At 45.6% G+C, this 23,288-nt stretch overlaps 1 protein-coding gene across 8 annotated transcripts in view; it reads left to right on the top strand.

The window, feature by feature from the left end:
* The window catches only part of TPK1 (thiamin pyrophosphokinase 1), a 2,318,051-nt gene that overhangs the window by 1,545,943 nt on the left and 748,820 nt on the right, over positions 1 to 23,288 (top strand). The gene's annotated exons all lie outside the window — the stretch shown is intronic.

The following is a 23,288-nucleotide window of genomic DNA, read 5'->3' as shown; positions in this document are numbered from 1 at the left end:
CCCTAATTGGCAGCGTGGCGCCAGGTAAAGTGTGTGCTTGTGTGTCTGTTAGAGCACCCATACCTGAATGCAGAATGGAAGGGAGCAAGGAGCAGAGCTGCAACCGAGTGCTGTGCAATTGAGGGGAGGAGCAGCAGGTCTGGAGTTGCTGAGTGGATACATGATCTTGCACTGAGCTGCATTTGACTTTGGGGAGTGTGGCAATATGCTCCTTTTGGCAAGCTTTAAACTGGCAGAATTGGGTTGCTCTTTGTGTGAAGATTGCATAGCGCCTACACTACTTGAGTAATGCATTTGAGATGTTTGCTTCAGGTGCCCCTAAAACCTGAAACTTTTCACGATCCACCGAACCTCATATCTGGTTCCTCATTGATTAGTAAACGCAGATTGATTTATTTTTCCCAGTTTGCTGGGAGACTCTGCAGGCTTCAAGAGGCAGGTGTGGAATATGAAAATAAATCAAGCAACTGTAGCTTGATGAATACATGATTTTAGTTCTTATTGATTCAGTATTGTCCATAGAACCTTTGATCAAACTTGGAATTCCTAGTTGTCTTCATGTTTTAAGCAGCTAGCCAGACACAAGCTCGTATTTGATAGGCTGGTTCAGGTTTGCAATGTTTGTCTCTGTGAGATTTGCAAGGATTTTTTGCCATATTGTGAATTCTTCAATCTCCATTAGTTCACCTTGAGCCTTTTAGATGTAACCCCTGCTGCTGGTTAAATTCAATTGTGTAAAGGTAGCACAGGACTACTTGATAGAATCCATAGTTTACTAAGAAAGGAGCCCCCCCCCCCTTATGGAAGAGCACACAACTTTTTTTAAATCAAGCCCTGCTGTATCATGGCAAGGTATCAAGACACCTTGGAACTCCTGTCATTATCTGTGGTGCAGCTCCTGTTGATTCTGTTGGCAGACCTGGTGTTTGTGGCGCATAATCCTTGTATGGAGAAGAGAAATTTCACCAATCTTAGCTCTTAAGGTTGGATCTACGCTGCAAACGTAATCTGAGTATGGGCCTTTATACAACTCTTGCAAGCTGACAGACCTCAGCCCAGTCCCAGCTTTCAGGTTATGACTGTATTCACTAGAAACAGTCTTTACATGTTTCTGGCAAGAATGGCATCCTGTTTGTCGCATTGAGCCACGTAATCCCTGCATATTGTGCATTCTCTGCAGACTGTAGTACCAGTGCTGGTCCAGCTGTTAGGTAAGATTTCCACAGAGCTGGTAAATCTTCCTTTCCTGGTTCAACTCCAGAACTTTTTGCTTTTCTAGTGGGATATTTTTCATTAATACCTCAGTGAGTAGGAACCTTTTTCCACACTCTCCTAATCTTTAACTCTTTTTATGGATGTCATTTTTAAGACTCGCCATAGTGTCTTTTTAAAGTTATCATGTCTATCAACTTATTGACAATACGTGCCTGTTGTTGCTGGGTTGCCCTAGGGGCTCCCCATTTAACTTTCTTGTGCTAACCTTGAGTGAACTACAGTTCCCAAGGGTAGAAAGGATTTTTGGATCCCTTTTACATTTTATTCTGTGAAACCAGCACACCCCACCTTATGTGGAGTGCTGGGGAGATACAATGTATCCCCTTTCACATTAAAACTGTAACAATTCTGTTACAGTGACAAGCTTACCTTTAATGGCTGGTGGCAGTGATACCTTTTACTAATTTGGTGCACCTTTAATGCGGGCTGTAATCCTAAGTGCAGTAAAGGCACCTAAGGGTAATCATTTTACCAAAATGGCCGCTGTCTTCTTTTGCTGCCATTTTAGTGTTTCTTGTCGTTTCTTTTTCCTTCCCCTGGCATCCAGGGCGGGAAATTCCTTTGTTTGAGTTTTGTCTTTGGCAGGAGTCCCCTGGACACCCCGCCCAGGCTCCAGTAAGTCTGTAAGCACAGGAAGTTGGGGAGGAGTCCAAAACTCCCTCATCCTTTGTCTTACGCCTTCCTTCAACTGGGACAAATCCCAGTGGGGGGCTGACTGTCCTGATTGAACAACCAGACGCCCCTTTCTTGTAAAATGCAGGGAGAGAATGCAGAGGTTGTGCTGTAGTTCCTGATAAATACTGGAAACCTGGAAGCTGAAGTCATGTCGACCACTGGAACAGGAAACCGAAGAGGATGACGAAGGAAAAGTGGCGGGAATGATTTCCAGCGACCGGAGAGCCTGCTGTGTAACCGGAGCCTGCTGCAGCCCTTCCTTCCAATCGACCTGGGGTCTCCGGAAACGATGACCCCAACCCAGAGACCCACTAGACTCAAGAAGATCTGCATTTTGAGCCATCCCACGGGTTGCTGCGACCTTGCGTTCTTGCAATACCCCAATACCCTGGGACCTTCAGCCACTGTGCGGTGCACAGTCTTCCGAATTCCAAAACTTGCTGAAACTTCGTGGGCATCCTGGTGACACGAATCGAGTCCAAAAAGTCCCCTCACAAGAGTGCTGGACCTTTTAAACTACGAGAATTCAACCGCGATTTTCTGTCTTCTGTGCTCCTTGAAAAGGATGCAAAACCCGCAGAATTGCATTCAGCCGCGAGAGAAATTTTGCCTAGAGCCTTCTTCATCGATCCCTGCTGCAAAGTCCCTTCTGAGGTCTTGTGTTCATTCTCCAGGACAAGGAATCCACTGACCGGGTATTTGGCTGCAGTCCCTGAAGTTCTCCTGCTGCAATCTCTTCTTCATTGCTGAGGTACTGTGTTGGCTTGGATATATACTTACCTTAAGCCTGTTGGGATTTCTGTGTAGTCCTGGGGTGTTTTCTGTGATTGGGAGGTCCCTCATCCAGTGCACCCAGTCCCACTGCTAGAATCCTGCTGGGGTGTCTTCTGTGAAGCCCCTGGACCCTCTTCTAACCCTAGAAGTAAAGTACTCACCTGTTTGCGAGTTTCCCTAAGGAAACTCTGACTTTTGCTACTAAAGAACTTATTCTAACACTGCCTGTTGGTCACTAGTCCTAGTGACCCCCCATTCTGCCACTGAGAACACTCATGCTCCAAGAATAAGGGAAAGACTTTGAAGGGATTGGGACTTCTGCCTAGAAAAGAAATCAAGTGTTTTACTTACTTGTAAAGAGTTGGTGGGTAACTGTAATTTTCAGAGTGAACAGTTACAAAAATTCTTACTGATCTTGAATGTGTGATGCACTATTCTTAAAAGTATGGTTAACATCTTTTCTTCCTTAGCCACTGTTTTACCAGTCTAAAAGAAAGTAGATGTAAAGGTATTTTACTCTCCTGTGATTAGGTTGTGCCTCTTTACAAAAGTAATGTGTTGGTTTCACCATATTATTCATGAAGGGTAACTGTATGAGTGTCCTCCAACTGTTGGTATCACTAGGTTAGTCCTATTAGGATAACTGTATGAGTGTCCTCCAACTGGGTCTTGCTTCCCCTGACTTGCCGCTAGCCTGTTCTTAATAAGTCCACATTAGGTTGTTGCCTACCTAGAATAACTATTCAGTAAAGTGTGACACTGGGTTTTACTTTCCCTTCATTGTGAAGTTAAAGTATGTGGGTTTTACTTACCTTGTGTTAGCTGTGTGCCATCCAAAACAAGTTACCAGAGTTATTGCTTACCTCAATCTGGGGTTCCCTGATTTCCAAAGCATTTGTAATTGTATATTACATCCTTAAATTTTACTCAAAAGTGGTTATAGGTTTCTACTGCACCTAGAATAAGTATTTCACTACTCACCAAAAGTATATTGTCCAGTTGACTGCTTATGTGATTTGTTCCAAGACTCACTATACAACTGGAAGGGCATACTGTCCTTGTATTACCAAAAGTAATCTGAAAGTAACCATTGGTCTTTTAGTCCCAAAGAATAGGCTTGACTTATACTAAATGTGTATAACAAGGTTTTGACTTCCCTAGAACTACTGTTAGGTGTTCCAAATAAGGTCTATACTTGGGTCTGTGTACTTTCAAGTATAGTGTTGTGTTTTATATTGTGATTTCATATAATGTGTTAGTACTTACTTAACCCCTAGATTTATCTGGGCCTACCTGTATTTAAATAAATCCTTTATTTTTACAATACATAGTGTTTCAGTGTTTCTTTGGATCATTTGTATTACAATTTCACTTGTACTGTATCTACTGTCCTCTCTCCCTCCTAAAATAAGCCTGGCTGCTCTGTCTATGCTACCCCGAACTTAGGTGGTACACCCTTATACTAAGAGTGGAGTCTTGTACTGCCTCAGTAGAATGGTTTTTACTAAGCCCTTATTTGGATTTCAGAAAAACTGTCCTAACACCAGCCATTGCTTTTCGTCTGGTTCTTGCAAACCGTGCGTTGAATAGGCGTTCCACCATTTTGGATTCTTTCCTTTGCACATGCACGTTGTCACACGCTTGAAAGGCAAGGGGAATCACCGGATGCTTCACAGGCCCACCAGTTCTCGGCCACAGTAATCCCATGTCATCACAGCTGTAATCCATAGTATAAAACGCAGCTCGGGGGTTGGGGCGGGGGGTTCAGGGACCTTCATAAGCTTGGGGAAGGTGGAGGCCTGGAGCAACAAATGCAAGGGGTAGGTGCTAGTTGATGAGTGGAGATTGAAGGAATGGGAGGTGAAGGGTGTGAAGAGTGAATTGCATAAATGGGAGGGGTGGAAAGCTGGAGGAGGGGGAAAAAGAAAAGAGAGGAAGCCGGATGAAGTGTGGAAAGATTTGAAAGTGAAGGAGGGGGAGAAATGAAAGTACAGGAGGTGGTGAGGCGAGAAGGGAAGGTTTAGCAGGAAGAGATTCAAAGAGACCATAAGGTGAAGATGGTGGTGGAGGTGCAGAAAGAACAGTTAAGGGCAAAAGAGGCTGAGAGGCAAAAGAAGCTGAGACAGCAAGTTGGGAGAGTTAAGACACTTGAGGAGGAAGAAACACCAAATGTGAAGGAGGAGAACATTCAGGACACAGAGAAAAGCTGGTGCAAGTAGGAGTGAAAACAGAAAGAGGGTAGATGATCCAAATATGAGTAACAATTTGATCAATTTTACCTTCCTGTCCTGTATCTTCCACAATTACCTGTACTAACGCCGAGATACCCCCGGATCTGGGCGTTGTCATAAATGTTAAAAATAAAAATCCCTTTGATGTGGCAGGCCATTTAGAGCGAGACAGTAGGCAATATCCAACTACTGGTTATCTCATGCCACTAGGGAAGGAACAAATATGTGGAAGAATGCCGAGCAGGATAGCCAACAGTCTGCTTGAGGGACAGAGAGCTAAGAGGTAGAGCCCGGTCTTTAGGCACGAGTGGCCACAGATTCAATGAATAGGAAAGTGAGACTGGTTTGGGTGAACAGATCACACCCCAGAGAAAGGGATGCACCTGTAGACCCCTTAGGCATATCTCACCGATTAGAGATGTGGACATTACTGAGGCACACCTAGGAACACCAACAAGAGTGCTGGTCTCACCCAAAAAACACTACCCAGAGTGTAGATATGGAAATAACATGCAAGACGATTTTGACGATTTTCAACTACTCCTAGTGGAACGCAAGAGTATGTGAGTGATACAGGGAGCGACCCAGAGAGACTTTCCTTTGGTATTTATTCTCCTTTGCAGTTTGCCATCTCAGTCTCAGCTGAATGAAAGGGACCCTTGGGACTCCCATTGCCAGAAGAGAGAAGCCCTAGGAACCCATTCACTGACTTGGAAGGTAGTTGTTGCAAGGCTTATCATTATCTAATCGTCTGGGAAAGAATCTCAGAAGAGACTTTCTTGGGTTTTGCTATTTGGTCCAAAATAAGTAAGCACCTCCAGGGTCCTAAAACCAGTGGGAGGGTAATATGGAGACGTATCTCTGAGGTTGGAATAATATCTCATAATAATTAGTTCAGAAAAAGATTTGAGAACAATCCACACAAAGAGAAGAGCACCTATGCATTGAATGATTCCAATTTAAAAACATGTCATCCAATACAGGGTGCACACCTAAGGACGACTACCTGACCTACTGGCTGTTCTGAACCATATTGGCCCATGGGCCAAGTGAAAGGCTGGAGCCTAGTCAGGGCTTTTATAGATGTCTAAAGTGATGTTACTGCCCGAGCATGCCTATAAGGGGCAGGGGTATAGAAGTTAGCTCCTCAGCCCAATTTCCAGCATGCAAGGGCCCTGCCTTTTTTACATGAAAGTTACAAAGGTGACTGCCATGGAAATGGGGATGAGATCTCTTGAAATCCCTTCTCCAGTTTTGAAGTAGGCATGGCAGAGATAGGACCTGGTGCTTTTTGTAACATAAAGCAGAGACGTAGGAGGGGGAGATATGCAGTGAGACAGGAAGTGAAGGAGCCACAGAGGCAGAGTGGGGTTGGGACTGACATAGAGAGTGCAATGAGAGATGCAGCTAGCCAAATAAGATGCACATAATGCAGGACCTACTATCGGATCCCGGGCAAAGATTGGAAAATGCATTGTTGATGTACACTGACAGGCAAAGCACATACAGCACGAGAGAGAACAAGAAGGAAGGGCAGGCGAGACACACTGGAACAAGGAACAGGAGAAAAAGGGAGGCCGAGATCTTATCAAGAAGGGATGGGAACCATGCTCTAGCCAAATAATCTGTAATCACACTAGGGTATACACAGGTTGGACTCCCTACAGAAACAAAGGGAATCCCATTGCCTTCATAATGGGTTACTATTACAGATACTTACCTTGCAAGCCCCTCTAGAAGAGGGGTAGCAAGAGCGTCTTCTGTTCCGGGACCCAAAGGCATTAACCGATAATATGCTTAAACAAGACAAGCATATATGGGCCTAGCTGGAACATACAGTGAATGCCTTCTGTGAAACCGAAATCAACATCCTGTATCATGAGATGCACTCTGGATTACAGGTTAGGCAAGACAAAGGAATGGGCAGAGATTGCCTCCCACTGTACAGGAGCTAATCTGTACCTGGGAATGCACCTATGCACTGCTGAGGGCACTATAGAGCACTTCTCAGATACAAAGGGCGCCAGAGGGATTCAAGTCAAGTGATGGAGAGTAGTAAGTTTCAAGCCAGCAAGAATTCCGAACATGGATTTGATTTTAGTATTTATAATGCACACATTTCGCAGGAGTCAAAAAGGAGTAGACAAACTGCATCTAGGCACAGAGGTTACATTTAGTGGACAACATGCTGCAATATGGTGTTGATCCCCCGTTCCAGGGGCTGGAACGTGGGATGAAGGCTATTAGCATCCCGGGTTGCCAAAGCGGGAACCCGGGGTGGTAAAAAAAAAAAAGGACTTTCCTTCATCCTACTTCCTAGTACTTTCAGATTAGGCTTTTGTCTTGTGTTCTTCTGGAAACGTGTGCCTGTGTTGTGTGTGTGTATACACAATCTTAGTCGGAGAGGGTTTCTTGCAGGTGCATTATGGGAATAGTAGTGCATCTGTCGGAAAACGCAGATTTTTATAAAGAGAGGTTGATTTGTGATTCAGGGTTGTCGCTGCTGATGGTTAGTAGCATCCAGCTGCTCTGCAGAGAGTACCACCAAGTGGCAGAGTTAAGATATTTAACAGTAGATAAGGTCCATGTTCCATTGGCTAAAGTGCACCACCAGGGTGTTAATATAAATGAGAACATTGTTTCCTCTGAACCGCTCGCACATACACAGTAGAGGGTTCCTCCTACCTGCTTCGCATGCAAGTTACTCTTGAACTTGGGGAAATAGGAAATGTACAGCTTACATATAAGGCCCTCATTTGAAAAAGATAGCTAATAATTTTTCTTGAGGTTCTTTTACAACACTTAATTTTTGGCAGATTGCCAGTAATGAGTTTGAACTTGAAAGTTGGACGCAGGAGTTTAAAGCGTCGGTTGCTGCAAACATGTTTTACCTAACTGAGCCCACAAGCTTCATATAAGGTAACTAGCTGCCTGAGGATCCGTCAATAAGGGCCTGTATTTGGCCTCTACTGGAGTATGGTCCATTAAGCTAGTGTCAAACGTAAACTCAGTTATATTCACAATGACAGCATTGAGGTTACCAGTGGGATGTTGAGCATATCGTTCTTGGGAAAAAACGTTTTCTTTACGTACCAATAAGGGAGACTATGTAAAGCTCTATAAATCACCCCCATGTTTGCCTGCTGCATGAGTATGGATTGATAGTCTCTGATGGTGTATGAAACTGGCCTCCTGCCATTCTGTAATTTCAGGCTGATGGCTCAGAATTATTTCACTTTTATCACGCTGGGAAACGCAACTATCTTACCTCTTATGCCCACACAATCAATTCACTTTCATCATCTGTATTTTCGTGTATGCAGAGTGAACATGAAATGCCATTATCAAGTTCATCATCATAACTTTGGCCTACTTGATGCTTAGCGATATTTCTAAGCGTTTTACCGACCATTGATCTTGGTACAAATGTAAGGGTATCCCAAGTCCCCTAGAGGTTTCTAATAGGAAGACAGCATGGTCCTCAAACATGATAATTGAAGCATTAATGAAGTTGTTTGTTGAAGAAGGTGTTGTTGTTTCTACTTGGCATAAGGCTAGATTAAATTGTAGGTGCCATTATGTATCCTTGATTGACTTCCTGGGTTGGGAAGTGTTCAACACATTTTCCAGTTTGTGGATGCATTGCTTGGTCATAATCTTACCTTATGTAAGTCTCTTGTTACCTCTATTAGGCCCCTTTTCAATTTCTGTAACAGAAAGAAATTCCCACAACTTAGTTTGGTCTATAACATTCAAAACAAGTGAAGTTCTACGACTACTTGGGAATAGGATTCCCTAAGACTGGGATGTGGTATACCCAAATGGATAAAGCTAGTATTAGCCTTGCAAAATACAGTGCAGGGCGGGGGGCACAAACCTTCTTTAGTAGACACTCAAGATAGGGAATATTATTGAGGACCGCAAAGACTTGGGTTTCATTTCGAACTGATTATGTTGTCAAACAAAATCTTTAGAATCCTCGCTCAAAGGGACGCGTTCAATTTCAAAACCGCATTACTTAGCCCATTAGAACCCGCAGCCCTGGATACTCATGAATTTTCGATCAATTTTCTAATATCGTCTCTTGAGCACAAAATGACCAATCCGAATAGAAGATAACTTCTGGTTCTACTATTTCCGGTGGTCCATATACTTTCGAAAAATGATCTATCCAGGACTGCTCTTGAATAATTGTGCACTGCGCTTGATTTGGTCTATTATTCATAGAATTAATCATAGTCCAGAAATTCAGCTAATTATTCCTGGAAATTGTATTTAGAATTTCTTCCCCCTCTTTTTGGAGTATCAAAGCTTTGTTAGACCTCAACCAGTTTCTATAGGTGTTATTTATTATTTTTACCTCAGCCTCATATGGTGAATCGTCTTGTCTCATTCTTTTCCTTAACATGGCTTTTTGAGGTTTTTTTTCTCTTTTTTCCCCCAAAATTTGAAAGTGGAAGGGCTGCTTAATATCCCCTTTGCCCGGCGGATTTATATCCCACAAGAACTCAGTAAAGTGACCCGGTGTACAGTATTTTGTTAATTGGAAATCCAACAGATCTTTCGTAGTCTTTTCTAAGTTCTCTGTAAGATTCCAACCACCTCTATCAAATCTTATTATTTGATTTCCCAGGCCATTAACTGACAGTAGCTGCTCTAACAAAACTTTCTTTTGAATGATATTCAATTCAACAGTACAATCGAGAATGGAGTGATCATCCAGATTTCCCTCAATGACCGTGAACTTACTACAGCATTCAAAAATGGATTTGGAAACAAACATGTGGTCAATAGTAGAGAAGGCAGAACCTCTCTGCCACGTAGTTGCTCATGGAATGTCCCCCTCAACATTACCATTTAACAGCCACAGATTCCAATTCAACATAAATTGACACCAAGAGTCCCCATTGGAAGTTTTATATTTGTATCTATTTGAATCTAATAGTCTGGTTATGAGACATTGTGCGTTCAGATCCCCCATTATAATGATCTCATCAGGAGGGAACTGAAAAGTGAATTTGTCTAAAAGCTCTGATACATTTTGTATGATACATTTTGTATACATTTTGTATGAATTGTGTCAGTGGTAGTGCTGAGGGGTTCCAATATACATTTACTATTAACCAGTTCAGATTTTTCATGTTAGTTTCAATTTGAGCTCTAATTACCTGAATTCCTTGTACCTCATTTGACAATAATTCAGAAGACACAAATAATTTATTTCGACATGCAATGAGTAAACCCGCTTTTGGTCTACCCCCACCTGATCCCAGTTCCTTTTGAGAATATATTGAAAAACCATCAATAATTATTGACATGGTCAACCAAGTTTCCTGGAATGCAATTAAAACGTATTCTTGAAAAATAATCACACTTTCTGATATTATTACAAAATGAGTTGTAACCCCTTGTATTCCATGACAAAATCCTTATACAATTGGTAATCTAGAGTTTTTGATCAGGAATTCCTAGTTTTAGGAATATTTGAGATATTATTTCAGGGACAACCTCCCACAAATTTGTAGAAGATGGGGTCGGCCGCTCAACAGATTGCTGTGGAGAATTACCAGATTGAGATAAGGGGACTGTTGGGCATGAATTATCTAAATAGGGGCATTTTTTTGTTAGCCTAGAACCCCTTCTCTCCCAATCTTTGTTAGTGTTCCAAATTGTCTCCAAACCCAATCACGATTTCAAATTCAGTTTTGCAATACTCGTATTCTGAGTATATGGGAAACTCACACGGTCAATATCTGTCGTTGAAAAAAACTTCAGGTCAGGCATTGATTTCACTTCTGTTACAATAATTCGGCGGTTCAGTGGAGCCTGGTTATTTTTATCCCTATTTTGATTTGTTAGAAAGAGAATTATCTCTGATGATTTATCCTGAAATTATTTAGTCGAATTTACCAATTCATATTTCTTAAGCGTTGGTGTAAATTTAGCAACTTCTTCACCATTTGAAAGGACATTGACTTTTTCCTTATTTTGATCTTCACGACTTGAATCTTCAGAACCTTTTACTTTATCGTTAACGATTTGTACTTCAGGCTTCCCAGACACCTGGAGTTTTTTATCACTGGCGCCTACTTCCACTGGAATCTCTGATTGTTTCTTCACTTCCACTTTTTGTGCACTAGTTAAGAAGATAGGAGCAATATTTCGAGGGATGGACTTTTGTTTAATCTGTTGTTTACAGTTCAGAAAAATCAGAGCAATCTTACGGTGCATTTGGTTCATTTCGGTCTGGCTACCCACTGTTACTTTCGTTAATACTGGTTATAACTGATTACTAATGTCTATTAAGGTTGTTACTTGGAATATTAAGGGGTTAAATCATCCCATTAAACGTACCAAAATTATTACTCAACTCACAAAAATGAAGACTGATATTGCTTGCCTTCAAGAGACCCATCTAGGTTCAGACAGTGAAAACCTCAAAATCAAAACTTCATGGAGTAGCCGCACATTTTTCTCAAACGCCTTAGACAAAAACAGCAGGGTCTCTATTCTGAATCACAATCACCTCACTTTCACCCTTATCAGTGAAGATAAAGATCCAGAGGGCAGTTGGATCATTGTCGAAGCGACTATTAACAATTTACCAGTAACTATAATTAATGTATATGGTCCCACCACACCAAACCCCCTATTTTGGTCCAACTTTAAAGCAAAACTTGTTCAGACTTATTTTATGTGGAGATGTTAATCAAATCATTGATTTGACCCTCGATCGTAAATCTACCTCCAATTTTGTCAACTCCAAATCCCGTAAAGATTTTCTCAATATGATACATAACCTTAATTTGATTGACACTTGGCGTTTATGCCATCCAGACACACAAGACTTTACGTTCTACTCTCCCCCTCATCACTCTTTCTCTAGACTAGATTACTTCTTCATTAACCCTTTAACCTCTGCCACTATTAATTCCGAAATCGGCTCCATTACCATTTCTAATCTCTACTATTTTAGAATGGATACCTAAACCCAAACTCTCCCCAAGATGGAAATGTAACTCCTTCCTCCTTAAGGATAGCACTTTCATTCAAAAAAACAAACTCTTTCATTGAGGATTTCTTTCTCCATAATCGTCCGGCACATACCTCCAACCACAGCAATTGGGATGCCTTCAAAGACACCCTATGCAATTTTATCATTCAATTCTCGGCTACTTAAAAGCGGCAGTCTGAATCCACTCAGAACACACTATTAACCTCCCATTAGAGATCTTGAGAGATCATACTACGCCAGCCCAGATCCCACTATTGAAAAAACCTCATGAATAAACCCATTGAATTCAATAAATTATGCACTAATAAAGCGGCTAATTCTATATATACTCCGCTCTAAATTTAAATTAAATAGTGGTTCCAACAAAGCTGGAAAAATGTTGGCATCTTATTTAAAAAGAAAGAAAGAAAAATCGCCCATCACTCACATCACCTCTTCTGAGGGTAACAGACTAACCAGTCAGAAAGATATAGAGGAAGCCTTTTTGACTTCTATTCTAACCTATATTCCTCCAAAACCTCAGAGATTATCTGTTTTCCTCTGCTCAGCACTTTCCACTTCTCCCCCCCTTCCATGCACTTGTCCCCTTTCCCGTTCCCATGCACTTGCGCATTCTCAATGTCACTGGGCCCAGTAAGATCGTTGTTTTTGTTTCTCCCTTGTTCCACTCCATTGCATTGTTGTGCTCTGAAACACTTGTGTACGAGCGCGATACAAATAAAATATCAATCTCAATATAAAATAATTGGAAATTCACTCCTTGTTTGAGAAAAATAAGAAAACTCCACTGACCTTATATATTTTTCTCCTCTTAATACACCCATATCTTTAGCAGAAATTAAACAAGCCATATTAGATCTTAACCCTAATAAAGCCCCAGGTCCAGATGGATTATCCATTGACTTTTATAAAACATTTATTGATATCATCTCTCTATAACTTTTACAATTATATCCTTACTTTGCTAAAATCAGCTCCTCTGGTGAAGCCCTCCTTATATTATTCCCCAAACCTGATAAAGACACCTCGCTAGTTAAAAATGTCTCAGCTGCAGCCCCTGCTGTCTCCCTTGCTACCCCTGTTGAACAAAAAAAAAATGTAATCTGGATGCAGGGGGAGGAAGGGCTTTGCCGGTGGCTAATTAAGTAATACGATCCATGAGCGCCATGGCCCTGATGAGGAACGTGCAACTTTGTGGAGCCCATGAGACATAATTAACCCCTGGAACAACGGGCTACACTGTCGGAAGCTCCGCTGGGCAGCCTGACTGAGTTTTGGTGGAAACTCTGGGCAGCTGTACCTGAATGGTGCTGCGACCCGGACCCCCGATCAAGGCCTGCCTTTTCATGGCGGACATGTCGTCCTAGTGGCCTGCACAGAGCCCGCCTCTTGCTCTAATAAAGCGCCCGTGACCACAGAGGTGTTTCAGCCCCGGACTGCTGCAACAACGATTGGCGCGCGAAGACCCCATGCCGTGCCATTATCCTTCCAGTGTGATCTACCCTTGGATGCAGTAACTTCTCTGGAGACCCAGAAATTCTGCGGCCACCTTGCGCTGATGCTACCTTGTCATGTCCTAGAGGCGGCCCGGAGCAGAGCGAGTGCAGTGTGCTGCTTCCTTAGAGGTGTCAGGCTGAAAGATGCTCATCAGCCTCTTTCCAGCGCCAGAGCTGCCCGGCTACGGGTTACACCTGGAGGCTCCTAGCACACAGCAGTGCAGTGCATGGCGCTGCCGAATTTCGCCTGCTCTTTCTGAGCATCCACAATCCTTGGAACTAGACAGAGTTTTGGGGTTCGGGTGCGGGGTGCATGAGGCTCTCCCTTGCGGCCGCTCTGGTGGTAATACATGTGGGGGGGCCCTGGGCATTGACCCTCTTCTCACAGCAGCAGACATCATCTGTACTGTCTTGTAGGCAGTCTGTGGCTGAGGGTGCTCCTCTGGATCTCTGTTAATGTGCCCTGCATTAATGTTCTTTGAGTGGAGGGCTGGGGCCTTAGCAGCCTTGTTTCCTTCTTGGAGGCTATGTTGTAGGCCTCCCACTGGCTGGAGACACCTGATAGCACCCTTTTCCGCAGGTTGGTCACCATTGTGCTCCATCCTCCCCTGCCTGGTGGTGTGTTTAGCACTTTATTGGGGGCACGTCTCAGAGGTAAGCATTTACTTCTTTACTGGGCACTTCCTGCGTTGAAGCATGGCTAATCGGTTGCCTCAGCCTGCCAGCCTATCATTGTGGTCTCTTCCCTTCTGACTGGCTGTCTGTGCATCCTTGGCCTGTGCTGGAGAAGTACATAATACCTCGCAATGAAGACCAGAAAGTCCAAAGAAAGGTCTGGGACCTCCATTAAAGACTTACTGCAATCCTCCAAATAAGCCCCGTCCGGTTTGGCAGGCATGGACCCGGTATCTGTACTGGACTATTCGCAGCCAGCTACGTAAGGTGATATTGCACAACAGCTCCTATCAATCCAAAAAGAAATGGCATCTAAATTGCAAGAACAGAAAAGCTCTTTTCATGAGCTATCTCGCGATGTGCAACAAGTGGAACACCAGTTGGGTAAATCTGGAAACTGATTTCTTCGATCAGGCCAATTCCTAAAAACCATCTTCAATGGAGAGTAGCTCCTTTGGAGATGCATAAAGCTGCTATAGATGAGCAGATGAAGATCGTGAGAACCACTCTAGAAGAAATAACGTCTGGATTCGAGAGATCGCACTTGAGGTTTGGATCGAGACTTGGAGGCATATGTGCGTGATCTTTTTCGCAGCATACTGGGGAAAGATGATCAAGTAGATCTTACATTAGATTGCACGCACAGAGTTTATTCTAACTCCCAGCAGTGCCAAAACCTCCTCCCAAATGTGCTATCGAGCTGTGGGAGACTTGATTGGCAGGTCTGCTGTCAGCAGTTGGTAAAGCCTGGAGACACCCGGCATCCTAATATGGAATCAACATCTGTATTCTCTTTGGACAGAAGCTGAGCGTACAGGCTGTAAAAAGCTTTTTAAAACTTTGTTGTTCTCAGCATATATTGATCTTAGTGTTTCTCACCGTGGGCCTGATTCACAGAACATTTTCCAATGGTATTGTGCCATTATAAAACACTTCTGTAAATCAGACCCTATATTAGTTGTTCATACACTGTTTTAAATTCCAGCAGCAACAGTTGCTGACCGGCCAGTTGACAATGCTTTATTGCCTTGCGGTTGTTGCCACTATTCACTCTGATGTTAATGCTGCATATGATGATCCATTCTTGTATGAAATGTATATCCTATTACAGTGATATCGTAACCATATTTTTCTTAGTGTCCTGGAACAATGCTATGTGATGCCACGTCCTGTTTTGTCAAGGGGTGAAAGATTATGTGCCATCACTTCCCGTGATTGAAACAAAAGGGTTTGCGTCCTGCCACATACATTCAAGTATTTACTAACATTTGTGTAAATAATTCTCATTTTGTCATGTTGTTTTTTTAACAAAAAATTATTGGCATTTAGTATATAGGTACAAACTTCATGCAGTTAAATGCGGTCGAGATTAGGCATAAGTCAAGTCCTTATATTAAGTTTGTGTTATCTTACTAGTATTTCGGTAGAGGCCGAGAGGACACAGGGGGTGCTGGAGTTTGCGCCTTGAATTATCGGCCCCCCCCATTTTCCTTCCCCCCACCGCTTCGTTTTGGCCCAAGTCTCATACAACGAAACCTACTCTGTAACAAACCCCCACCCTAAACTATGGCCCGCTCCCTTAAGGTTCTGTATGACTGGCACTCCTGAAATTATGCAGTATGTTGGTTGCCCAGGCCTTTTCGCCCCCTGCCAAGGTCAAGTTCGAATGTCCAAAACCAGGAGTATCATATCTCTGTTCAGCTGGGCCTATGACCTGCTCCCCTTTGTATATTTGTCTGTCAGCTTGTTGAATATTCGTGCTTGTGATGCTCTTAAGGGGTTTTGGGGCTGTGAGTGCGCGAGAGCCGCGCATTCCATCTTGCATGTTTTCGATAGGAGTGAATTTCGTTCTGCAGCCGAAGGGGGATCCTTGGCCTTCCAATGCATGATGAGGAGTTTTCTAGCCATAAAGAGTGGAATGTTTATCAGTTTGCATGCGAGCCCCTCCTCGTGCCAAGTATCTTTGTCCCCCCCCAGAAGCATTACCTCGGGTGAGAATGCAACGTTGGCCCCTTCCATACCACTTATCTGTCCGTACACCTCTCGCCAGTACTGGGAGATCTTTGGACAATGATAGAGAATGTGCCCCAACATGCCCAGGGCGCCACAATCTCTCCAGCATGTATTAGTTTGGGATATCCCCATTCGGAAGAGAGTAGAGGGGGTGAAATATGTCTGCTGTATTATTTTAAATTGGATCTCTCTATTTCTGAGATTGGTGGATACTGAAGGAATGGTGGCGAAGTATTCGAGGATGTCAGTTGTTTCTAGTTGAGTCCCTAAGTCTGCGGCCCAGAGGCGTGCAAGCGTATGGTTCCGCCCCCGGTTTTCTGGGATTGCCATTTGATAGAATATACAGAGATGCGGGAACGCGTCGAGATGTTGTTCCATCTCAGCCTCACAGGGAGTGAGTACCTCCGGGGAGGGGAGTCGCGCGGTGTGGCTGCTAATCGTGGTGGAGATAGTATTACATATGAGCCAATCACCCCGCCCCAGGCCCAGTTTCGCGCAGGCATCTTGGAATGTCTGCAATGACGTCTCTTCGTGTATGTCTATAATCCTAATATTAGCCCAGTCATGGTCCTGTCTATTATGTATTCTCCCTACGTGTCCCCAGTGCAGTACCGCCCGTATGCTGGACCATGGCGTAGCATGTTTGGTTTGGATCCCCTGGGCTGCTCTGAGTTTATCCCATTGGATGTGCGTGGGCCCTAGCACCGGGTGTGTCCGAACTCCGGGCGGGAGTTTCTTAAGGGGTATGGCCATTATTTCTATTGGGTTCAGGGGTTTCATCATTGCGGTCTCCATTGCCCTCCAGCTGGAGTCGTCTAAAGTGTCCAACCGCCGTTTCACTCAGCACACCTGCACTGCTTGGTAATATGCTTTTAGGGATGGGACTGGGAGGCCCCCATTTAGAATCTTGTAGGATCTGGAGGCGGATTCTCGCTTTCTTCCCCTTCCAAATGAATTTAGAAATTGCTTTATCCGGCTCTTTTAGGGAAGTGGCGGTTGGGCTCACCGGGATCATCATAGCGACATACGTGAGTTTGTGGAAGGAGTTTCATTTTTAGAGCGTTAATTCGCCCGGTTAGTGAGAGGTTCAGGGAATCCCATTTTTTCAGGTCTTGACATATGCCTGATATTTTATGTGGGTAGTTTAGATCCCTGAGGTCGCCCAGTGTGGCGCTAATGTAGATACTGAGGTAGTGGATGTGACGCGTTTGTAGTGAGAAGGGGGCCACCCCCCCCCCCGGGGTCCCATGGTATGTCTGGGTGCAGTGGCATAACCTCCGATTTGCTGAGATTCATTTTGTATCCCGCCATTGGGCCAATCTTCGTGAGGAGTGTGCGGATGTATGGAAGGGTAACGTGGCCATTGCTAATGTAAAGAAGCATGTCATCCGCGTAGAGGGGGACGCAGTGTTCTTCTCCGGCCTGCGCTATGCCCACCCAGCCCCTGTCCGGCCGGAGTTTGATCGCGATTGGCTCAATGGAGAGGGCGTATAGTAAAGGTGATTGCGGACACCCTTGACGCGTTCCCGATTGTAGCTCGAAAGCAGGGGAGGTGATGCCGTTAGTGACCACTGCGGCCTTGGGCCTTGTGTACAGGAGCTTGATCAGTTGAATGAGATGAGGGGAAGTCATATCGTGGCAAGACTCTAAGTATAAACTACCACTGTACTTTGTCGAAGGCCTATTCGGCATTGACTGCCAGAATTATGTCGCCAGGTCTCTAGCCCCCCCCTATTATGTATAGTAGCCTTCTAATGTTGTCATTTGAGTGTCTATTCCGAATGAAGCCTGTTTGGTCTCTGTGGATGACAGTCGGGAGGCTGATTTCAATGCGTTTTGCCAGGCATTTCGCAAGGATATTGGCATCAGCATTTATAAGCGATATGGGCTTGTAGGAGCCGCAAATCGTTGGGTCCCTCCCTCCCTTGTGGAAGACTATGATATTAGCAGCAAGCATCAATTGGGGATGATGGCCTATGGTTACTGCCTCACTGAACACCTCTTCAAGTCGGGGGGCCAGGTCCTCAACTAAGTCCTTATATAGGTCTTTGGGGATCCCATAAAGTCCTGCGGACTTGCCTGGCGAGAGTGCCATTATTGCGTTGGAGATTTCGGTGGCTGTGATTGGAGCTCCCATATCTGGTACAAGGTCAGCTGGGATTTTTGGAATCTGTATCGAATCCAAGAAGGCATCAATTTCTAGGGCTGGGGGGGGCATCGGCAGCCGTATATAGCTCCTGGTAGAATTCTTTAAATCTGGTATTAATCTGGGCATCCCCAAGCACTTGATTCCCCTCCTTATCCTGAATGGAGGTTATTGTTTGTGCTGCTTGCCTTTGCCTTATGGCTAGGGCCATAGACCGTAAAGGTTTATCGATATCTGAGTAATATGCTTGGGTCCAGCTGGTATAAGATTTTTGGGCCCTATTGGTCGACAGTTGGGCTATTTTTGTGCAGAGTTTATTCAGTGTGGGTTTCAGAAGCTTATTCCTGGTCATTTTATGGGATTGCTAGATTCTGCCTAACTCTTCCGTGAGGCGACAGCTTCCTCCCCCCATGCTTTACGTTTGTGTTCCCATCGCAAAATGCATTGGCCCCTTAAGTACGCTTTGTAGGTGTCCCAACATTTATGAGCAGAGTAGTTCTGGGCTAAATTGTATTCCCAGAACCGCTCAGTTTCTTCCGCTAACTGTTCTACTAGATCGGGATATTGGAGCATGCATAGGTTGAGATGCCAAGGTGGAGTTTGGTGCTGTATGTCCAGGAGGGAGAACCTAGGCCTGACTGGGGCGTGGTCCGGAATGGTGGTCGGGAGGATCTTGCATTCCTTCACCAAATAGCGAGCGGTAGAGGGGATAAGCCAGTAATCCAGCCTAGAGTAGGTGTCATGGAGGTGCGAATAGAATGTGAAGTCCTGCTTTTGTCCGTGTATGTCTCTCCAAATGTCAACCAGGTGGAGGTTGTGAATTAGCGTCTGTAGGGCGATCTGTTTTTTGGGTGGGTGGGTGCTTCCCAAGGTGGTGCCTTGGCGATCTAAGAGGGGGTCAAAAGCTAGGTTGAGGTCGCCCCCTATGAGCGTGAGGTTCCCCATGAAACATCCTCATAACGAACTGCGGCTTATCTGCTGTGGGTGCATAAACATTTAGGAGAGTGATAATGTGTTGGTATAATTGCCCTTGGACGAGAATTTACCGGCCCTCCTTGTCAGCGATTGTGTGTGAGATCTGGAGCGGGACTCTTTTGTTAACTAGTATGGAGACTCCTCTTTTCGGATGGCATGGGGAATGGATTGCGGTACCAACCCATCCTCTCCAAAGTTTTTTGGATTCAGTGGGCCCCAGATGAGTTTCCTGGAGGAAGATTATATCCCCCTGGAGGTCCCTCATAGTGTTGAGCATTCTCCTGCGCTTAATGGGGTGGCCTAGGCACTGGATGTTAAGTGTCAGTAAGTTGATGGTGAGTGCCATGGTAAATGTGGACGAGTGTCTGCCCTGGGAGCGAGCAACTCAAAGTGGCTCCATCATGAGCCTCTGATAACTTCTAACCAAACTGTAAGTTTCAAACGTTGGGTCGGCCTAACATGCGGCGTAACCCCAACAGGTGGCATTTGTGCCATGGCCGAGGGTGTTAGGAATGCCCAATTGAGCCCTCCCACCCTTCTTGCCACACCCGACCCCGGGTGTTTCCTGCCGCTGTGGTGGCCTGATTAGGCCGCAGGTGTGACTCACAGGCGGGGGCGGCTTTGATAGCGCATGGTCCATGGTTGCGTGATTGCGATGCAGGATCTGCGGTTGGTGCACCTGTCAACAGGATCCAGGTTTCCTCAGCACATTCGGGTCCGAATCAGGCCCTGCAGACATAGCTCATGAATGCGCTAGTACTGTGTGGTTTATCTCTGCCAGGGTAAATGGTCAACGCTTCAGCCCCCTACCTCTCGGCCGTCTGTTGATCTAGTGCCATTTCGTGGGTGTCTGTGACCACTCTAGGCTAGGGGGCTGCCCGAGATCCCGGTGCCGGAGCTCGGTTGGGGGCCGTTCAAGGGCATTAGCTATTTTTTCCTGCTGTTGAAGGAAACGCCATGCTGCCTCAGGGTCTTCAAAACTGTGCCATTGTTTATCAATTTGGACACACCAAATTGCTGGAAATTTCAGGTAGTGACGGTGATCCGAGTCTTTCATGGCTTCGAAGATCGGGTTAAATTCTCTACGCCGTCGTGATACCTCCTGCAAGTAGTAGTCGTTGAAGATTCGAATGACCGACGCCACGAGGATCTGCATCTTATGCTGGAAATTGAGCAGCCGCATAGTCACGATCTGGGGTCTTTGGTCCGGCGGAGGTTTGGGTATGTGGGCCCTGTGGATCCTTTCAATCGTGATGTCTTGAGGATTCTCTATTTTGAGGGTGTCGCGAAGGAAGCCGCGCGCGTATGTTTCGAGACTCGCCCCTTCGGCGTTTTCGGGTAGCCCTACTAGGCGAAGGTTATTCTGTCGTGAGCGATTTTCTTGGTCATCCATCTTCTCCGCTAGTCTCTGAACCTCTTTTATGATCCCATCAAGATCAGCTGCGGTGGTTGAGTAATTATCCTCCAGTGCGCTAATCCGTTGCTCATTGTCTGTGATGCGTTTGGCTTGTGCAGCAAGGCTGGTTTGTACATCTTGCAAGTCCCGCTTGATGTCCAGGACTGTAGCGTTCGTTTCTTGCGTCCTTTGCCCGATGATCCTCATTTCGGCCAAGATTGTCTGTAGCTGTGTCTGGACATCCATCTGCGCCTTATTTCGGCTTGATCTCCGGGGCTGGTTGTCTCAGGTGCTGGGGGCTCGCCTGTCACCGGTGCCCGTGGTCCTCTTGGCATGCCCGTTTGGCCGTGCGTGCCTAGCCTCCTTCCTGGCGTGAGCTGGGGTAGTAGGTTTGATCGTCCCAGGGCCATGCTATGTGGGGGGGTGCCGGCTTCTTAAGCTCGATGGTTAGGCTTGCGAGCACGGGGTATACTTGTGTGAGGGGGGCTGAAGGAGCGTCTCAGCCCCTGCTGCGATGAATTGGTTGTGTTGGGAGCCGCTCGAGAATGTCACCGCTGGAGGGGTGGGGGGGAGCACGAGGGGCTGCCCTGGCAATGATGTCCGCTCAGGGCTGTAGGAATGGTGCGGCCCCAACACGGCCGGCCCCTCCTCCCCTCCCAGCCCCTCTCACCTGTGGGGATGACTGCAGAGGCGTCCTCCAATTCTTGCGCTGGATTCGTGATGGGTAGTCCCGCTGGTCTTCGCCGGCTGCCGGATGAGAGCAGCCCCCCTGATGTGCGCCTTGACTGTGTCCGTTAAGAGGCAGCGGTGATTCCGGCAGGCATATGGTAGTGTGGAGGAAGCAAGTCCCCACGCACCCCCCAGGTCAGTGACTGCGGGCAGTGGGGGTTGGATGGATGGCGGGCTGCAGAGTTCGGAGGTGCCCTTGCTACTTAGGGTCTCCCACCTCCGCCACCCCACCAGCCGTTGGAAAAAAGCCAGGAACTTGGCGGGCTTACGGCAGTACGATTGTGGGGCTGCGTCATCGCGTGTCTTCTCTCGCCCCCAGACCAGTGACTGCGGGTAGTGGGGACCAAATGGCAGGCACTGAGGTACCGTGGGCCAAAGCCACACCGCTGTATAACTTGATTGTAGCTGCCCTCCGCCTCCGTCAGCCCGGTGTCAGTTGGAGGAGAGAGCGAGGCATTTGGCGGGCACACAGCGGTGCAAAGAAGACTCTGTTTCTCAGCGAATCTTGCTCGGATTCAAATGCGACTAAGTTCTCCCGGATCCTGTTGCTGTGAAGTTAATAATTCCTTAAATCATTTAACCCGCGATCATTGCATTCTGCATCTTTTATGCGGCTCCATCCCCGCTTGGTCCGGAGCTCCACTAGCTTGTGGCCATCTTGCGCTGTGCCCCCTCTTTTCTATTGACCTCTATATGATCAAAAGTGCCAGGCGGAGGTGGGGGGGGTGGGGGATGACCTAGTCATCGTTCTACCTCTAGACCTGAATCTACAACAATTGATATTATGAGGGGACTGCTATCACACTCTGGGAGTAGCATCCAACAACGTTTCGGCTAGTTGGTCAATTAGCCTTCTTGGGCTAAAACAGGGTCTCCCTTGGCTGTATCGCTCTGTTGGATTTTCTCTGGTGGAAGAGGCTGTAAATCTCTAAGTGTATCTTCCTCGAGTTTCCCAGCATGGGGTACTAACATGGAGTACTGATCTTCTTATGTATACCGCTTGTTCGCATAAGTAGGTAAATCTGGAAGGAGGACCTCAAAATTACTCAGGGTCATCATATATGGCGGCTCCCTTCTGTGGAGGCCATCAAAAGATTCTATGTGCGGTGTCTACGAATGGCGTCTTGCGATTACCTCGGTAACAACGCAGAGAGCCCTCACACAGTGGTGTGAATTGGTGATGTTCCAATCATGTGATAATCGTGCTTAGCTTCTTGCAGTATGCTCTTCATATTGGCCTTGATATGAGCAGATTTATCCAATTCCGGGTGTAAAGGACTATGGCTTGGGTAGCTGTTCAGCAATAGGCATCAAGCTGCAAGGGCTTCATTTTGGGAAGCAGTGAACGATAATGTCCCGATTTTTCTAAAAGCTCTAGGGAAGAGGTCGAGCAATGTCAAGCATCTCCAGCCTGCAAAACACAGAGACAAAGGAAAAAATCCAGTTCCTTCACATCAGGACAGCTGCTGCCTTACATTTCAGAAAAATGTAAAGACGCTACTCTTCAAATACCGTATCATCACTCCTGATCACTAGAATTTAGTAGACCACTCCTAGCTCCTCACCTACCCCCACTCTCCTTACTCATCTTGTACCCCCTTTTGTTCAATGTAGGTCTGTGCAGAAACCTTATACAGCCATACTTACTAGTTCTCCGGAGTGGAGTGGGGCAGACGTTTTTAAAACCCTCTTTTTTCATATTTGTACACTTTTGTTGCCTGATCAGTAACCCATCTATGGTCCGCATTCCAATTGATCAAGAATAATGTCCATGTTTTTAGTCAAGCGACTGAACACAAAGTATTTACTTGTACTGATACCAAAAGATATCCTGTGCAGTTCATGTCGTCTTTGGCCAGTACCTGCGCCTGAAAATGGTATATGATAT

The sequence above is a fragment of the Ambystoma mexicanum genome, chromosome 2q, assembly GCF_040938575.1.
Source record: "Ambystoma mexicanum isolate Mex_15411 chromosome 2q, UKY_AmexF1_1, whole genome shotgun sequence".
NCBI classification, from domain to species: Eukaryota; Metazoa; Chordata; class Amphibia; order Caudata; family Ambystomatidae; genus Ambystoma; species Ambystoma mexicanum.
The sequence above is the reverse complement of the archived record's forward strand: the minus strand, read 5'-3'. Positions and strand labels throughout refer to the sequence as shown.